Below are 17,238 nucleotides of genomic sequence, written 5' to 3'. Positions count from 1 at the left end.
GTTTGTTTATTTTTATATGTAAAATTGGGAAAGGGGGGATGATTCCAACTTTTAATATATTGATGTTTTTTACATTATTTTAAACTTATTTATTTATTTTTTAACTTTTTTACTCTATTGATCCCCTCTCCTATTCACTCTAATAGAGATCTATTAGGGTGAATAGGATTTTTACTCCCTCCATTCTGAGCTATGCCTCGTGCATAGCTCAACATGGAGAATGCATTGGCAGGCCTGGATCGCTTCAGAAGCATCCAGGCCGCCATGGCAACCAATCGGAGCCAGGCAATTTCACTGTGTGGGGCTCCGATCGGAAGGCAGAGGGAACCACATCCCCCTGCCTTCACTCACAGGTGCCGTGATCAGCATTGATCGCAGCACTCGAGGGGTTAAATGACGGGGGGGCACGATCGCCGCTCCCTGTCATTGCGGTCGGGTGCTGGCTGTATGATACAGCTGGCACACGGCGCGTATGGAGCAGGGTCACTGCAGAGGCCTGCTCCATACATCCGCGGACCCATAACGCCACATATATACGGCGTTATGTGTTAGGAGGTTAAAGTTATGTTTATGGTTAAGCTATCATAGTAGGTGGGGGTGTGGAAAGTAAGAGTGGAAGTTGGGCCAGCTAGTTATGTTTCCCTGTTTCTGCTATTATAGTTTACTTTTATAAAATTGATATTGTAATGTTTTTAACTTTTATAAATAAATTGGTTGCAGTAATGCATTCACTAACACTGGTATAACATTGCATTTTTTGCAGTAAAATATCTTTGAACTATGCATATGATGCAGTAATACTAAATAATAATAAAAATTAAAAAAAATGTAATAAATACAAATAAAATGTGTTTAATAACACAGGTATAAACATGTAATATTGTAACTACTCATTATCTTGCAGTAATATGACGTGTTTAATAAAACAGATGTAAATATGCTGTTGTTACAGTATTATGCTTTTAGGGTGCTGGCAATAAGCCTATGTAGAAACTTTTTTTTTTTTTTTAAAGGTGACTGTTCATATTCAGAAAAAAATAGTTGCTAGCATCTTTATTAAATGCATAACTGGGTGACCAGCCTCTCACTTGCTCATATTCTAGATGTTTTCCCTGATCAAATTCCCTAAAATATACCCAATTATATCTTATTTTTCTCTTCCTAAACTGTTATTATAGTATCCCTTTCTTACTACATTAGAAGCTTATGTCTGTAATAGCATTTTGTCAGATACTGCCATAACCTACTGATATTGAGATGCACATTAGATAAGGCACTGTTTTACATACTCAGTTTTTTGTATCCTACACTTCTTTTCCAAACTTGTTTATTTAATAAACTACTCAATTAACATTCTGGTGATAATCTAAATAAAGCCTAATGGAACTCAGCATTCATAAATAAGAAAAGTTTTAATTTTTTTTAAAACAAAGAACTGAGCATACTATTAATTGGATGAAACTTATTGCCCTCTAATTCTGAAATTGCTTATAATACAAAGAAAAAAAAATGAAGATTTCCACTTGTATTCTAATTTGCCACTTGATGATATTTTATTAGTTTAATTTTGCATTATTATGAATACCAATGTATGCTTTCATTGCTGCAATTATGAATTCCACCATTGTTTAGAAGTAATACACTAATTGCAGGGACTCATGGGAAGACTAAATTTGCATCCACCTTATTAGTTTAGAGATAACAATGTAATTTGTCCTATAAACAACTGTGCAGAAGACAGAGTGTGTCCTAACTAGAACATTGGGTTATTCTGTACTGCAGAGAAGTCAGAATTTCAATCCAGCTTTTCAGAGTTGACTGATAAAACTTTTTGACAATTATAACTTTTATAGTGATGAAGATATTTAATGCCTTTTCTATATTCTGTATTTCTCTACTTATTTGGATTAGGCCTCATGCACACGACCGTTGTGTGCATCCGTGGCCGTTGTGCCGTTTTCCGGTTTTTTTCACGGACCCATTGACTTTCAATGGGTCCGTGGAAAAATCGGAAAATGCACCGTTTGGCAGCCGCATCCGTGATCCGTGTTTCCTGGCCGTGAAAAAAATAGGACCTGTCCTATTTTTTTCACGGCCAACGGTTCACGGACCCATTCAAGTCAATGGGTCCGTGAAAAATCACGGATGCACACAAGATTGGCATCTGTGTCCGTGATCCGTGTCCGTTTTTTCCTATCATTTCAATGGCAAACTTGACTTAGATTATTTTTTCATTTTTCATGTCCGTGGATCCTCCAAAAAACAAGGAAGACCCACGGACGAAAAAACGGTCACGGATCACGGACCTACGGACCCCGTTTTTGCGGACCTTAAAAAAAAACGGTCGTGTGCATGAGGCCTTAAGGGGCAAAAATGTGTCAAAATATGTTACAAATAATTGTTACTCGCCTCCACTGATCCCCAGCTACTGCAGCTTCTCTGCTGCTCCTGTCTCCATTGCCCTGCATTTCCTGCCCCAACTCAACATACCGGAAATGCTAGGAAAGGCACATTCACCACTCACAAGGGCTCTTTCACACAAGCTAGTTTGCCATCCAGATGTGATGCGTGTAGAAAACGCACAGCATCCGGACTCAATTCTGACTCATTCATTTAAACATGAGCAATTTTCTTCATTCATCATTTTTGCGTTCAGGGAAAATCACAGTATGTTTTATATTCAGTGTTTTTCAAACAGCTCTGGCTCCATAAAAGTGCATGAAACACGAAAGACATCCGGATGCAATGGGTTTTCCACTAATGGTTGCTAGGAGATGTAGATTGTTATTCTTCAGTTAAAAAAAACACATGAGCGGAAAAAACACACACTGAATGCAATCACAGACAAAACTGATTGACCATGGGTGCAAAACCATCAGTTCTTCCATGAACAGATCCTGATACAATCTGCATGGCTCATGTGAAAGGCCAGTTAATTACTGTCACACTCGCGTTTGGGGCGGATCCGTCATGGATCTGCACAGATGGATTTGCTCAGATAATACAACCGTCTGCACCCGTTCAGAACAGATCCGTTTGTATTATCTTTAACATAGCCAAGACGGATCTGTCTTGAACACCATTGAAAGTCAATAGAGGACGGATCCGTTTTCTATTGTGCCAGATTGTGTCATAGAAAACGGATCCGTCCCCATTGACTTACATTTTGTGTCAGAACGGATCAGTTTGGCTCAGTTTCGTCAGACGGACACCTAAACGCTGCATGCAACGTTTTGGTGTTCACCTTGAAAGCGGAATGGAGACGTAACGGAGGCAAACTGGTGCATTCTGAGCGGATCCTTTTCCATTCAGAATGCATTAGTGCAAAACTGATCCGTTTTGGACCGATTGTGAGAGCCCTGAACAGATCTCACAAACGGAAAGCCAAAACGCCAGTGTGAAAGTTGGACTTTTCATAGCATTTCCAGCATATTAAGGGTGGAACAACAGCAGAACAGCAGTGGAGTGCAGTCAATGGAGGTGAGAAATTAACATCATCGGGGTTGTTGTTTTTTATTTTTTTAACCCTTTCTACCCTAGATTTTTATATTTTTTTGCTTTTTCATTTTGCACTCCCTGCCTTCTCAGAGTCATAACTTTTTTATTTGTCTGTTCAAATAGCCATATGAGGGCTTGTTTTTTGCAGGACAAGTTGTACTTTCCAATGCCACTATTTAATATTGCATATGATGTAGTGGGAAGCAGGAAAAAAAATCCAAATGTGGCAAAATTGAAAAAAAAAAAAAGCAATTCCAACACAGTGTTATGGGTTTTTTATTTACGATGTTCGATGTGCGATAAAACTGACCAGTTACTTTCAGTCTACAGGTCAGTACAAATGCAGCAATACCTTATATGTATAGTTTTTCTTGTGTTTTTAATAAAATAATACAAAAGTGGGAAAAAAACAGTTTTATTCTTTTGTCGCCATATTTTGACTGCTATAACTTTTTTGTAATTATGTGTGCGTAGCTGAGTGGGGGCTCATTTTTTGTGGGGGGCTCTTAAATTTTCATTGATACCATTCTGGGGTGTGTATGACTTTTTGATCACTTTTTATTCAAATTTTTGTTTTATGACCTCTCAGTAATTTAGAGATGAGGCTTATTAGATGAGCAGCACAAAATGAAAGTGAAAGTATCAGACACACAGCTAGAAAACAGTTAACCCTTTGTGACAGAACAACTCAATATTTTTATTAAAGGCCAATTGAAAAAATATATATTTTTAGCCAAAAATGAGTAACATGCAATCATAAAAAATATCCTTTGAAGATGTACATAGCCTTTAAAGGGAACCTGTCACTGGGATTTTGTGTATAGAGCTGAGGACATGGCTTGCTAGATAGCTGCTAGCACATCCGCAATACCCAGTTCCCATAGCTCTGTGTGCTTTTATTGTGTAAAAAAAAACAATTTGATACATATGCAAATTACCCTGAGATGAGTCAGGGACAGGACTCATCTCAGGTTAATCTGCATATGTATTAAATTGTTTTTTTTAACACAATAAAAGCACACAGAGCTATGGGGACTGGGTATTGCGGATGTGCTAGCGGTCATCTAGCAACCCATGTCCTCAGCTCTATACACAAAATCCCGGTGACAGGTTCCCTTTAATGTCACAGATTGTCCATGCTTAGACCTTGCATTGAAGATATTGTATTTGAATTATTTTGCCATCATCAATATATGCTTGATTGGTCTGTCGTACAGGAAATCCAAAAATAGCAAATGGCTTTAGATAGAATCATTCATATATATTTCACCACTAGAACTACCATTGGTGGTTCTAGTGGGGAAAGTGGATTCTGCTGCTGACCAGTGTGCATGCCTAGGAGAGTGTAGCGCCAAACCACATGCCCCAGGGCATCAGACTAGTGTCTCCAGGTCGTCATCACGCTTGTCACATGAGAACTCTGTGAGGCATTGTGACAACATCAAGGGCGGGGGGAGAAGAGCCAGGCAGTCACCTGATCTGGTGTTTCAAACAGCAGCTGAAATGCTTGACAACCTTCTCAGACCCTATACCCAAAAAGGAAGATCTTTTATCCAGGACACAACAGATTTCGTTAATAGAATTCAAGAGGTTAACCTGAAAGGAAATAACTCCTTCCTGGTCACTATGGACGTGACTAGTTTATACACTAACATCTCTACAGATGAAGGTATAGAGTGTGTGAAAATATCTTTACAACAGCAGGCAGAAGTCACAACAACTGAACAAGACTTCATTCTGTCTCTCTTATTGTCACACCGTGCGGTGTTAAAGGGTAAAAGGGGATCAGCCTGGCCAAAAGGAGTAATAAGGGAGCAGGTCACCTCCTACAGCATCCCTAATCCTCTCTCTGACTCCACACCGTATGAGCGGACCCCGATGGTAGGATGGCTCATACTATGGATTCATAGAGACCCTGAGTCACCCTGGAAAGCCCTCACCAAGGTGCCGGGAAGAGACAACCTGTTTATCCCAGTCATGGAGGAACAGGAGTCTCTATCTGAGGCCAGGCTGCAAGGAGAGGGGAACACATACAGCATATGGAGTTGGCAGGTAAGCGAAACCCATAACACATTTACCTGCCACAGACACACTGACTGGAACCTGTGCACAAGTGCTTCTGTCCACACCAACATTAAGGACACAGCACAAACCACAACCACACAGGAACCTAGGACACCCTTAGCTGCAATAAACGTGAGACAGGGGAATGTCTAGCAAACATGCTGGACACCAAACATCACCAGCCATGTAACACGACACAAGACATACAACACCCTGAACATAACCCACGCAAACCAAAAGATAAGAAGGGAAAGAGACACCATAATAACATCAATGACCACAAGGGTGTCCCTCACTGAACAGATGCTAAAAGCCAGGAACAGTGAACCACCAGCATACACCAAGGCTAGAGGAACCCTGAGCTTCAGGCATCCAGCAGAGGCTAAATAGCCCAAGCAGCCACACCCACCCACATATAAACCCAGTGTTCAAAAAAACACTAGGAAGGGAGTTAACCCTTCCAACACCAGACAGAGGAAGGAAGCCACTTAAAGGGGAAGTGCACACACAAGCATACCAAACCACACATTACCACCGGCAACAGCATGCATGGCAACCATATCACGGCAATCACACAGAAGGCCGAGACACTGCCACCGGATGCTCTCACAGCAACACGTTTCTGCGGGCAACCGCAAGTGCTGCAACAGTGTCACGGAGCAAACCAAAGGCCGTGACACTTATCCTTTGTCCTCAAACGTAATTACTTTCTTTTTGAGGATCAATTTTACTTGCAGATAGCCGGTACAGCAATGGACTGCAGCGTAACACCAAAGTTTGCTGTTATCTACATGAATTTCTTTGAGGAAAAAGTAATTTATTCACATGAAATGTTTGAAAAGTATGCTTTATGTTGGGTTAGATACATTGACAATGTTTTCTGTGTTTTGCAGGGAACACAGGAAGATCTACTTGCATTCCACTAGTCCATCAACTCCAGCGTCACCTCCATCTCTCTCTCTCTAAACTTCATCCGGCCGGAAATTTCCTTCCTAGACGTCTGCCTTAAGGTAAGGGATAACACTATTACAATGGATCTATACACAAAACCAACTGACAAAAATAGTCTACTTAGGTTCAATAGTTTCCATCCCCCCTGCCTCATCCGGTCCCTCCCACGATCCCAGCTCATGAGAGTTAAAAGTATAGTATCAGACCTGGCCACTGCCGATGTCAGACTAAACAAAATGTCACAGAAATTCCTCGCTAGGGGTTTCCCCACTCATATTCTATAAGCCCTGCCCACAAAGTAGTAGACCTTTCCAGAACAAACTTGTTGAAGCCTAAACCATCGACTAACAAGTCACTTCAGAAACGCGCCCCATGTGTCACTACATTCTCCCACCTGAGTAAGGATGTTAAAAAAATTGTGTACAGACATTGGCATATCCTGACAAATAATGTCCCTAATATTTTTTCTAAAATGCCATTGATGTCTTACAAGAAGGCTAAAAATGATAGGGACATGCTTGTCAAGTCGGATCTTGGGTCCAATAAAGGTAACAGTATACAGACCACCATCACGGGCACCCCTAATAGGGATACATACCCATGCCTCTCATGTGCCCAATGCAGCAATGTTACCAAGGGCCCGGCGTTCACACATCCCACTACAGGCAAGACATACAATATTCAGGGTAATTTTTCATGCCAGACAAATTATGCCATTTATCTTATTAAATGCCCTTGTGGTGGTGATACGTGGGCCAGACCATCCAAAAAATCAAGAAACGTATTTGTCAGCACAAATCAAACATTCAGACCAAAAAAACAGATACCCCACTAGCTGAACATTTCATCACACACAAACACGCCATAAGCCAACTACGGTTTTAGGTGATTGATTGGATTCCCCCCCTAAGACGAGGGGTGATCGTCAAATAATGTTACGGGAGAGAGAGTACTTTGCAACCCATTGGACTCAATAGAGATTACTTTTTGGATGAATAGTGTTGCAATTTTCCCCTATGAGCTATTGTAATGTATGTCACTCTTTTTCATTTTAGGACCGGAGCCGTCCAGTAGCGGGTGGAGACAGTAGCGTCCCATGGTCCATTTGTTCATTGTACCATGTACCCTATCCAATCGTACCCCATAGCAACATATGGTACCTCTTCTTTACTGCTACTGTATAATGTTATAAAGCTTCTTAAATAAACTAACCTATATTACTCATATATTTGATGTGCTAATGCTCATTGAGATTCGGATACCCCTATTTGATGTTTTATCCCCCCTCTTATCTCTTCCTTTCCTTATGGCTCATCAACACAGTCCGGCTCATTCTCAGTATATCTGGGACCACGCTCTCACTTTGCCTTTTAGTAACTTTGTACTAAGATTACCTACTTTAATCAGGCATTTTCCAGCGCCCACAGTTTTGCCCACACCTTAGATGGCCGCAGGCTCATGGTCCTGTGTTCTGCTCCTGTGCACCCACGTAACGCTCCCGTCACACATCAGAAAAGCGCTCGCGCCATAGGAGCGCTGCCCCCGCCTCCCATACCTCACTCTATGGATACCACATAGTTTGGCAGGTGACTTACAGCCACCAATCAGGTACCTTTTACCTTTATTTAACATGGCGCGCTGCACTACAGTTCAGCGCCGGCTGCGTCCCTAATGTGGTCACGATAATTAGTTTGAGATTCACTGCATCCATCTCCTGCCCTACGGGGGCCTGATTTCACCCTATCCTCTTCTCCCTATTTACCTCATATCTGTCCTTATCACCCACTATTGTCCTTTGCTGTTTCTCCCTTTGCCTATAAGGTTACTATGTTTCAGCCTGTCATCAGCTACACTGTGTCTAGTATTTTCTACTCAGTTCGGATCACATTCATAATGACTTTAGTCACAATCATTATGGATTTGATTTGACCATGTATGGAATATATATATATTTTTTTTCACACCCATCTCCGCCATCTATATGGACTGTCTTTTGGGTGTTGATAATCACATGTAATCAATTTCAGCTGTATATCAATTATGTTGTTAGGGTACAATCATGTTAAAAAAATCATGTTTAAATATTGTTTTCAACAAACGAATCATGTATTACTTAGATCTGTAAATTCTTTTTGTATGAAATGCTAGTGCACTCACTATACAGTAAGGTCCATAAATATTGGGGCATCGACACAATTGTAACATTTTTGGCTCTATACACCACCACAATGGATTTGAAATGAAACAAACAAGATGTGCTTTACCCGCAGACTGTCAGCTTTAATTTGAAGGTATTTATATCCAAATCAGGTGAACGGTGTAGGAATTACAACAGTTTGCATATTTGCCTCCCACTTGTAAGGAACCAAAAGTAATGGGACAATTGGCTTCTCAGCTGTTCCATGGCCAGGTGTGTGTTATTCCCTCATTATCCCAATTACAATAAGCAGATAAAAGGTCCAGAGTTAATTTCAAGTGTGCTATTTGCATTTGGAATCTGTTGCTGTCAACTCTCAAGATGAGATCCAAAGAGCTGTCACTATCAGTGAAGCAAGCCATCATTAGGCTGAAAAACAAAACAAGCCTATCAGAGAGAAAGCAAAAACATTAGGCATGGCCAAAACAACTGTTTGGAACATTCTTAAAAAGAAGGAACGCAACTGTGAGCTCAGCAACACCAAAACACCTGGAAGACCACGAAAAACAACTGTGGTGGATGACCAAATAATTATTTCCCTGGTGAAGAAAACACCCTTCACAACAGTTGTCCAGATCAAGATCACTCTCCAGGAGGTATGTTTATGTGTGTCAAAGTCAACAATCAAGAGAAGATTTTACTAGAGTGAATACAGAGGGTTCACCACAAGATGTAAACCATTGGTGAGCCTCAAAAACAGGAAGGCCAGATTGGAGTTTGCCAAACGACATCTAAAAAAGCCTTCACAGTTCTGAAACAACATCTTATGAACAGATGAGACCGAGATCAATTTGTACCAGAGTGATGGGAAGAGAAGAGTATGCAGAAGGAAAGGAACTGCTCATGATCCTAAGCATACCACCTCATCAGTGAAACATGGTGGAGGTAGTGTCATGGCGTGGGAATGTATGGCTGCCAATGGAACTGGTTCTCTTGTATTTATTGATGATGTGACTGCTGACAAAAGCAGCAGGATGAATTCTGAAGTGTTTCAGGCAATATTATCTGCTCATATTCAGCCAAATGCGTCAGAACTCATTGGACGGCGCTTCACAGTGCAGATGGACAATGACCCAAAGCATACTGCAAAAGCAACCAAACAGTTTTTTAAAGAAAAGAAGTGGAATGTTATGCAATGGCCAAGTCAATCACCTGACCTGAATCCGATTGAGCATTCATTTCACTTGCTGAAGACAAAACTGAAGGGAAAATGCCCCAAGAACAAGCAGGAACTAAAGACAGTTGCAGTAGAGGCCTGGCAGAGCATCACCAGGGATGAAACCCAGTGTCTGGTGATGTCTATGCGTTCCAGATTTCAGGCTGTAATAGACTGCAAAGGATTTGCAACCGAGTGTTAAAAAGTGAAAGTTTGATTTATGATTATTATTCTGTCCCATTACTTTTGATCCCTTAACAATTGGGAGGCACATATGCAAACTGTTTTAATTCCTGCACCGTTCAACTGATTTGGATGTAAATACCCTCAAATTAAAGCTGACAGTCTGCAATTAAAGCACATCTTGTTCGTTTAATTTCAAATCCATTGTGGTGGTGTATAGAACCAAAAACTTTTGAATTGTGTTGATGTCCCAATATTTATGGACCTGACTGTATATTTTTTTCATATTAATTTTCTCATTTTTGTCATCAGCCTGATGAAGGGCTTATGTTAGCCTGAAACTTTGCTTCTTGTGTACCACTGTGCCCGGCTGAAATGAAATAGAATTCACTGAGCATCATAACTGTTGTTGGAGTGCTGTCTAAATTTATACGACGTATAAGGTTCTTGTGGTGGAGCTAAGAACAAAACCCAGATGTGCACCCATTTTTGACAGGTCAAGAAAGAGTGCTGTGGTCAAACAAATTTGAATCTAAAGGCAGTCACCTGACTGGCACATTCAATGCTCAGTATATAACAAGTAAACAAGAAGCAATCTCCATATAGACTGTCTGTAAGCTACTGTAACAAGAAATCATAGATTGCAACAAAAAAGCTATATATAATAGAAAAGGAGAACCATCCAGGACTGAGTAACTCCTACAGTGCCTTGCAATGTTCAATGTTTTGTTAATCAGAATTGTATGTGATGGATCAGAACACAATAGTCTAAGTTAGTGAGCTGAAATTAGAAAAATATATAAATAAAACTGTTGTTTAGAAATAGAAAACCAAAAATTGGCATGTGCGTATGTATTCACCTCCTTTGTTAGGAAGCCCATAAAAAGTTCTAGTGCAACCAATTACCTATAGAAGTCACATAATTAGTGATATGATGTTCACCTGTGTGCAATCTAAGGCCCCTTTCACACGAGCGAGTATTTCACGCGGGTGCAATGTGTGATGTGAACGCATTGCGCCCACACTGAATCCGGACCCATTTATTTCAATGGGTCTGTGTACATGAGCGTTGGTTTTCATGCATCACTTGTGCGTTGCGTGAGAATCGCATATCATGTTCTATAGTCTGTGTTTTTCACACAACGCTGGCCCCATAAAAGTTAATAGGGCTGCGTGAAAATCGCATTGCATCCGCAAGCAAGTGCAGATGCTATGCGTTTTTCACGGATGGTTGATAAGAGATGATGTTTGTAAACCTTCTGTTTGTTATCATTCGTGAGAATGCATCAATGCACTTGCAAGAGCCATCACTAACCAAACACTGCCTTGAAGACCAAGGAACTCTCCAAACAAGTAAGGGACAATGTTGTTCATAAGAGTTATGTTATAAAATAATATTCAAATGTTTGATGATCCCCAGGAGCACCATTAAATCTATCATAACAAAAAAGGAAAGAACATGGCACAACAGCAAACCTGCCAAGAGACAGCTGCCCACCAAAACTCACAGACCGGCCAAGGAGGGCATTAATCAGAGAGGCAGCACAGAGATCTAAGGTAACCCTGGAGGAGCTGCAGAGTTTCACAGCAGAGACTGAAGTATCTGTACATAGTACGACAATAAGCCGTACGCTCCATAGAGTTGGGCTTTATCGCAGAGTGGCCAGAAGAAAGCCATTACTTTCGGCTAAAAACAGAAAGGCACGTTGTGAGTTTGCAAAAAGGTATGCGGGAGACTCCCCAAATTTATGGAGGAAGGTGCTCCGGTTTGATGAGACAAAAATTTAACTTTCTGGCCATCAAAGAAAAAGCTATGTCTGGCACAAACCCAACATATCACATCACCCAAAGAACATCATCCCCACAGTGAAACATGGTGGTGGCAGCTTAATGCTGTGGGGATGGGACTGGGAAACTGGTCAGAGTTGAGGGAAGGATGGATGGTGCTAAATACAGGGATATTCTTGAGCAAAACCTGCACCACTCTGTGCGTGATCTGAGGCTAGGATGGAGGTTCACCTTTCAGCAGGACAATGACCCCAAACAAACTGCTAAAGCAACACGTGAGTGGTTTAAGGGGAGACTAGGGATGAGCGAACTCGAACTGTATAGTTCGGGTTCGTACCGAATTTTGGGGTGTCCGTGACACGGACCCGAACCCGGACATTTTCGTAAAAGTCCGGGTTCGGGTTCGGTGTTCGTCGCTTTCTTGGCGCTTTTGTGACACTTTCTTGGCGCTTTTTGAAAGGCTGCAAAGCAGCCAATCAACAAGCGTCATACTACTTGCCCCAAGAGGCCGTCACAGCCATGCCTACTATTGGCATGGCTGTGATTGGCCAGAGCACCATGTGACCCAGCCTCTATTTAAGCTGGAGTCACATAGCGCCGCCCGTCACTCTGCTCTGATTAGCGTAGGGAGAGGTTGCGGCTGCGACAGTAGGGCGAGATTAGGCAGATTAACTCCTCCAAAGGACTTGATTAATCGATCGATCTGCAGCTGTGCATCATTGAGCTGCTGAAATTCAATTGCTCACTGTTTTTAGGCTGCCCAGACCGTTTGTCAGATACTTTTTTCTGGGGTGATCGGCGGCCATTTTGCGACCAAGTGCATTTAACCCTCAATGGTGTGGTTGTTTTTTGGCTAAAGCCTACATCAGGGTGAAGCTGTAACACCAAGTGCATTTAACCAGCAATAGTCTGTTTATTTTTTGGCCATATACTACATCAGGGGCAAGCTGCGCCTGTCATCAAGTGCATTTAACCCTCAATGGTGTGGTTGTTTTTTGGCTAAAGCCTACATCAGGGTGAAGCTGTCACACCAAGTGCATTTAACCAGCAATAGTCTGTTTATTTTTTGGCCATATACTACATCAGGGGCAAGCTGCGCCCGACACCAAGTGCATTTAACCCTCAGTAGTGTGGTTGGTCAAGCTGTCACACCAAGTGCATTTAACCAGCAATAGTCTGTTCATTTTTTGGCCATATACTACATCAGGGGCAAGCTGCGCCCGTCACCAAGTGCATTTAACCCTCAGTAGTGTTGTTGGTCAAGCTGTCACACCAAGTGCATTTAACCAGCAATAGTCTGTTCATTTTTTGGCCATATACTACATCAGGGGCAAGCTGCGCCTGTCACCAAGTGCATTTAACCCTCAGTAGTGTGGTTGGTCAAGCTGTCACACCAAGTGCATTTAACCAGCAATAGTGTGGTTATTTTTTGGCCATATCCCACTCTAATTCTGTCACTAAATCCATACCGGTCACCCAGCGCCTAAATACTAGGCCTCAAATTTATATCCCGCTAAATCTGTCGTTACCGCTGTACTGTTCTGGCTGGGCAAGTTATTTAGTGTCCGTCAAAGCACATTTTTTGTTCTGGGTTGAAAAACAATTCCCAATTTAGCAATTTCCTAATTTAGTGGTTTCTGCTGTATCAGAGCTATTTGAAATCTATCCCTAAAAGGGTATATAATATTCAAGGTGCACATAGGGTCATTCAGAATAACTTCACACACACGCTACTGTGCATTTCCAAGTCTAATTCTGTCAGTAAATCCATACCGGTCACCCAGCGCCTAAATACTAGGCCTCAAATTTATATCCCGCTAAATCTGTCGTTACCGCTGTACTGTTGTGGCTGGGAAAGTTATTTAGTGTCCGTCAAAGCACATTTTTTGTTCTGGGTTGAAATACAATTCCCAATTTAGCAATTTAATAATTTAGTGGTTTCTGCTATATCAGAGCTATTTGAAATCTATCCCTAAAAGGGTATATAATATTCAAGGTGCACATAAGGTCATTCAGAATAACTTCACACACACACGCTACTGTGCATTTCCAAGTCTAATTCTGTCAGTAAATCCATACCGGTCACCCAGCGCCTAAATACTAGGCCTCAAATTTATATTCAGCTGAATTTGAATACAATACATTGGGCCAAATAATATTTTTGTTGTTGTGGTGAACGATAACAATGAGGAAAACATCTAGTAAGGGACGCGGACGTGGACATGGTCGTGGTGGTGTTAGTGGACCCTCTGGTGCTGGGAGAGGACGTGGCCGTTCTGCCACATCCACACGTCCTAGTGTACCAACTACCTCAGGTCCCAGTAGCCGCCAGAATTTACAGCGATATATGGTGGGGCCCAATGCCGTTCTAAGGATGGTAAGGCCTGAGCAGGTACAGGCATTAGTCAATTGGGTGGCCGACAGTGGATCCAGCACGTTCACATTATCTCCCACCCAGTCTTCTGCAGAAAGCGCACAGATGGCGCCTGAAAACCAACCCCATCAGTCTGTCACATCACCCCCATGCATACCAGGGAAACTGTCTCAGCCTCAAGTTATGCAGCAGTCTCTTATGCTGTTTGAAGACTCCGCTGGCAGGGTTTCCCAAGGGCATCCACCTAGCCCTTCCCCAGCGGTGAAAGACATAGAATGCACTGACGCACAACCACTTATGTAATATATAGAAAGGCTGAGCACTCTCCCAATTTACCACACGGAAATTATTCAAAGAATATTTGAATTTATTACACCAATATATAGATCTAAAATTCAACAAAATTACAGTAAAACTATAATAAAAATAAAATATTCGATAAAAATACACTATAAATGTAATAAAAGGGTTATACAGATTAAGAGCATAATGAATAAGAAGGCTTATAAAGGCATGATGTATCTAACTTTGATGAACTATGTCCTGGATATGCAGAAAAAACGATGATGATTTGCAAATAATCCGATGTATAAATATTCGACAGTCAGAGAATATATGATGAAATTTTCGAATATATATTCGCATAAATGTCCAGACTGGAATAAATTATGTGCTTGCGATAATTAGTCAATATCCCCTGTGTGGCAATTTAAAGGAAACACTTACTCTTGCAGACAGCCGTCTAGCTATCGCACACGGTGGCGTCCCACGTGGCTAATGGAGTTGAATTTCGGCGCTGTCTGTTACTTGCAGTACAGCAGGAGTAGTGTGAGCGATAAAGTCCTCCGTGTAGAGATTCTTTGTAAAAGAAATTGAAGTTGTAGCTCTACTTCATGGGACTAAATGTTCGCTTTATGCCATAAAGTTCCTCAGGGTGAAAGGAATCGGTTCAAAACATTAACATCGGGACGTCCATCAGCTGATGTGCGGGTCTTCTGAAACCAGACGCGTTTCGGGGTCTTTTCCTAGCCCCTTCCTCAGCACAACCACTTATGTTTCCTGATGATGAGGACATGGGAATACCACCTCAGCATGTCTCTGATGATGACGAAACACAGGTGCCAACTGCTGCGTCTTTTTGCAGTGTGCAGACTGAACAGGAGGTCAGGGATCAAGACTGGGTGGAAGACGATGCAGGGGACGATGAGGTCCTAGACCCCACATGGAATGAAGGTCGTGCCACTGACTTTCACAGTTCGGAGGAAGAGGCAGTGGTGAGACCGAGCCAACAGCGTAGCAAAAGAGGGAGCAGTGGGCAAAAGCAGAACACCCGCCGCCAAGAGACTCCGCCTGCTACTGACCGCCGCCATCTGGGACCGAGCACCCCAAAGGCAGCTTCAAGGAGTTCCCTGGCATGGCACTTCTTCAAACAATGTGCTGACGACAAGACCCGAGTGGTTTGCACGCTGTGCCATCAGAGCCTGAAGCGAGGCATTAACGTTCTGAACCTGAGCACAACCTGCATGACCAGGCACCTGCATGCAAAGCATGAACTGCAGTGGAGTAAACACCTTAAAACTAAGGAAGTCACTCAGGCTCCCCCTGCTACCTCTTCTGCTGCTGCCGCCTCGGCCTCTTCTGCTGCCGCCGCCTTGGCCTCTTCCTCCGCCTCTGGAGGAACGTTGGCACCTGCCGCCCAGCAAACACGGGATGTACCACCAACACCACCACCACCTCCGTCACCAAGCATCTCAACCATGTCACACGGCAGCGTTCAGCTCTCCATCTCACAAACATTTGAGAGAAAGCGTAAATTCCCACCTAGCCACCCTCGATCCCTGGCCCTGAATGCCAGCATTTCTAAACTACTGGCCCATGAAATGCTGTCATTTAGGCTGGTGGACACAGACAGCTTCAAACAGCTCATGTCGCTTGCTGTCCCACAGTATGTTGTTCCCAGCCGGCACTACTTCTCCAAGAGAGCCGTGCCTTCCCTGCACAACCAAGTATCCGATAAAATCAAGTGTGCACTGCGCAACGCCATCTGTGGCAAGGTCCACCTAACCACAGATACGTGGACCAGTAAGCACGGCCAGGGACGCTATATCTCCCTAACTGCACACTGGGTAAATGTAGTGGCAGCTGGGCCCCAGGCGGAGAGCTGTTTGGCGCACGTCCTTCCGCCGCCAAGAATCACAGGGCAACATTCTTTGCCTCCTGTTGCCACGTCCTCCTACTCGACTTCCTCCTCCTCTTCTTACACCTGCTCATCTAGTCAGCCACACACCTTCACCACCAACTTCAGCACAGCCCGGGGTAAACGTCAGCAGGCCATTCTGAAACTCATATGTTTGGGGGACAGGCCCCACACCGCACAGGAGTTGTGGCAGGGTATAGAACCACAGAACGACGAGTGGTTGCTGCCGGTGAGCCTCAAGCCCAGCCTAGTGGTGTGTGATAATGGGCGAAATCTCGTTGCAGCTCTGGGACTAGCCAGTTTGACGCACATCCCTTGCTTGGCGCATGTGCTGAATTTGGTGGTGCAGAAGTTCATTCACAACTACCCCGACATGTCAGAGCTGCTGCATAAAGTGCGGGCCGTCTGTTCGCGCTTCCGGCGTTCACATCCTGCTGCTGCTCGCCTGTCTGCGCTACAGCGTAACTTCGGCCTTCCCGCTCACCGCCTCATATGCGACGTGCCCACCAGGTGGAACTCCACCTTGCACATGCTGGACAGACTGTGCGAGCAGCAGCAGGCCATAGTGGAGTTTCAGCTGCAGCACGCACAGGTCAGTCGCACTACAGAACAGCACCACTTCACCACCAATGACTGGGCCTCCATGCGATACCTGTGTGCCCTGTTGCGCTGTTTCGAGTACTCCACCAACATGGCCAGTGGCGATGACGCCGTTATCAGCGTTACAATACCACTTCTATGTCTCCTTGAGAAAACACTTAGGGTGATGATGGAAGAGGAGGTGGCCCAGGAGGAGGAGGAGGAGGAGGAAGAGGGGTCATTTTTAGCAC

This window comes from Bufo gargarizans, chromosome 1 (assembly GCF_014858855.1).
Source record: "Bufo gargarizans isolate SCDJY-AF-19 chromosome 1, ASM1485885v1, whole genome shotgun sequence".
In the NCBI taxonomy this organism is placed as follows: domain Eukaryota; kingdom Metazoa; phylum Chordata; class Amphibia; order Anura; family Bufonidae; genus Bufo; species Bufo gargarizans.
This window is presented reverse-complemented; position numbering follows the sequence as displayed.